General features: G+C 50.5%; 1 pseudogene; it reads left to right on the top strand.

The window, feature by feature from the left end:
* The first annotated feature begins 1108 nt into the window (after positions 1-1108).
* LOC100345246 (mitochondrial import inner membrane translocase subunit Tim13 pseudogene) lies at positions 1109-1589 on the top strand (annotated as a pseudogene).
* Positions 1590-3380: the final 1791 nt, after the last annotated feature.

Genomic DNA, 3380 nt, shown 5'->3' with positions numbered 1-3380 from the left:
GTCTTGGTTGTTCTTCTTCCAGTCTAGCTCTCTGCTGTGGCCCTGGGAGGGCAGTGGAGGATGGCCCAAGTGCTTGGGCGCCTGCACCCACGTGGGAGATCAGTAAAAGTACCTGGCTCCTGGCTTTGGATCGGTGCAGCGCACTGGCCATAGTGGCCATTTGGGGAGTGAACCAACGGAAGGAAGACCTTTCTTTCTGTCTCTCTCTCTCTCACTGTCTAACTCTGTCAAATAAAAATTAAAAAAAAAAAAGTTTAAAAAAAAAGATCACTCCCACGTCAGCTCCTCCCACAGTGGCAGGGACTTCTTGTCTATAAGGTAGGGGATTTAAACTTTCTTGCACTAAAATCAATATGTACTTTAATTCCAATTTTTACGAACTTTGGGAGTACCCTCATATCATTGTGAAAGCTTATTTTGTAGCATCCATTCTGAGATTTATTCATTTTTGCCTATAGCTGGATTTTGAATATTTTTGTGGAGGGATAACCGTGTTTATCTCTGCGGGCAGCTGATCGAGTGTCCTGAGGGCCGGGTGCTGTGTGAACCCGGGCAGCTGGGCAGCAGTGTGGGGACACGCGCTGTGATGGACAGGAGCAACCATGGAGCTGATGAGTCCAGATGAATGGCTTAAATATTGTTTGTAGTTTGCAAATTAGATATACACAGGCAAGAAAAACAGTTTCTATACTTTCCTTCCATAGTTATGCTCGGTTTGCTAAAATAACTCCCATAAATAAGAGGATTGGGACTCTCAAACCTGGGTTCTGATTTTGGCAAAATAAATTTGCAAATAACCTTGATCTGGGGCATGCAACTCCATTCCAAATCAAGGCTGTTTACAGTGTCATTTGGCAGACTGCAATCCAAAATCAGGGCTCTTTAGAATTTCATCATCCAAAAATGTGAAAAAATAAAAAACAACATGATTTTTCTTTTTCTCTCTGGAAACTTTTCTTTTAACAAACTTCAGAGTATTTTTGGGTAGCAAAAGCATGGGAAGAAAAATCTCATCAAGAGGGAAGTGTACCAGGCAGGGTCCAGATGGACACATTTGGCTCACTCAAACTGGTCGGAGGGGAGTTTAAGAAAGAGACTTGTGGGAGACGGGTCGGTGCGCGCGGCCACAGTCCGGCTGACTGTGCGGAGCCATGGAGGGCAGCTTCGGCTCGGACTTCGGGGGCTCGGGCGGCGGGAAGCTGGACCCGGGGCTCATCATGGAGCAGGTGAAGGTGCAGATCGCCGTGGCCAACGCGCAGGAGCTGCTGCAGAGAATGACGGACAAGTGCTTCCGGAAGTGCATCGGGAAGCCGGGGGGTGGGGGGTTCCTTGGACAACTCGGAGCAGAAGTGCATCGCCATGTGCATGGACCGCTACATGGACGCCTGGAACACCGTGTCGCGCGCCTACACCTCGCGGCTGCAGCGGGAGTGGGCCAACCTGTGACCGAGCCGGACGCCGCAGGCCGGGCGTCGGGGGCCGGGTCTGGACCTTGGTGGGGAGGGGGTGCTCGGGCCCTGCTCCGCTGTGACCCCGCGAGGGCGAATAAACGGCTGAGCCAGCAAAAAAAAAAAAAAAAAAGAAAGAAAGAGACTTGTTCCCAGTGTGTGGGTGGAGTGTGGGATAGGGCCTTCCATCCATCAGATTTTGGGGCAGAGGTCAGCTGGAAGGAGGCTCACCCTTCCTGCCAGATCATGGACCCCCAGGGAGCGAGCAGCATCGGGGGACTGATAGCCAACCTTGCACTCCACCCTCCTGACTTCTTGCCAATGCCTCTCGTCTGATTTCATCCAGAAGGCAGAAGTCACAGCTTTGGCTCTCACTGGTCAGCCTCCGAGGCACATGGCAGCTGCGGTCTTCAGGCGTCTGTAGGGGCAGGAGTCCACACCATCCAATCCTCTGGTCCCTTGGCCTCCACCATTGCATATCCCCATGTCCTCAGCATGGGGAGCACAGGAAATCCTAACAGCTGCATCAGGAGAGGGAGCTGTCTTTGAAGACACCTTGCTACCTGAAGCCCAAGACAGAAGCCACAGCGAGGGGTCTATGCTTTGGGTGTCAAAGAAGCAGCATTAAACAGAGCTGCTGTGGTCCCCAGTGATGTAGCTCGTCACAGGGCCTGGCTGGGTCCTCTTCACCCTCTCCCGCCTGGACGTGTTCTACGTTCTCGCCATGCTCTGTTAGCAGCAACTCATCTGAGTTGTGTCAAACGTGTCCCATGTTCTCTTCATGCTGTCAGCACCTTATCTGAGGTGTGTCATACGTGTTCCACATTCTCTTCATGCTGTCAGCACATCTGAGTTGTGTCATACGTGTTCCACATTCTCTTCATGCTGTCAGCACATCTGCGTTGTGTCATATGTGTTCTATGTTCTCTTCATGCTCTGTCAGCACCTTATCTGAGTTGGGTCCTGTGCCACACGGAATGACCCACATTGTCCCTTAGTTGGGCCATGAGATCCCAGAGGTCCTGTCCTTACTGTGTGACTACAGTTCTCTCGGACAAGGAGTCTCCTGGTTCTGGCATGGTCCTTTCTGCCCTCATCATGTGCTGGGAGCCCAGTGGATCAGCCATCTGGTGATGGATTGCCTTCTTTTCTGTCTGCTGCTTTGGTGAAAAGAAGGGTCTGAACTGGTCAAAGTGGACCATTAGCTACCAAACCATGGCATCAAGAATGTTCCCTGCCGATAGCGTGCCTCTCTCAGGCGCATGGCCTCTGAGTCCCATAAGGTTGACACTGTGGGTACCAGAAGCAAATGTTTGCCAAGGGTTTTATCAGGAATCTGTTATTGAACCTGCTTGTGGTAAGACAGTGCCATCTATTAGCCAATGGTTAAGGAATATGCCATATCCTTTGAGAAAGTGCCCAGCTCCATAACTAAGATTTAGCTTCTGGGATGAACAGCAGGTGATAAGAGCAGTGAATCATGTTGCCACAAGAATTCGTGATCACATTCTTGATCACAAAACGGGTTCCTGAACAGAAGCAGTATGGGCAGGGCTACTTAATGGTGGGCAAGACATTCAGTAAGACTATGATAGTGGCATTAGGAGAGGCAGGCACATGGAAGAACAGTTTCTTCCAGCATGTGTCTTTTCCCCTGGAGGAAGTCACTCATCTGTCCTGAAGAAAGGGGTTCTGGATAACTTGTCATCAGTGGAAAGTATGGCCTTGGTGCAGGATGTCCCCCTGGTGGCTCAGTGTGGAACTCTGTTTGGTTGATTGCACAAACAGCAATGATGATAGCCAAGTACCATTGGTAGGGGTGTACATGACCCATCCCCTTTGTTCTGGCCAAGCAGGTGAAGGGAGCAGGGATATGAGAGGTGACCCAAGCATCTTTCATGTACCCAATGGGGCCGTTTATCATGTACATTG

This window comes from Oryctolagus cuniculus, chromosome 16 (genome assembly GCF_051225735.1).
Source record: "Oryctolagus cuniculus isolate XC-2025 breed Fujian yellow rabbit chromosome 16, ASM5122573v1, whole genome shotgun sequence".
NCBI classification, from domain to species: domain Eukaryota; kingdom Metazoa; phylum Chordata; class Mammalia; order Lagomorpha; family Leporidae; genus Oryctolagus; species Oryctolagus cuniculus.
Note: the sequence above shows the minus strand (reverse complement) of the source record. Positions and strands in the feature narration are given on the sequence as shown.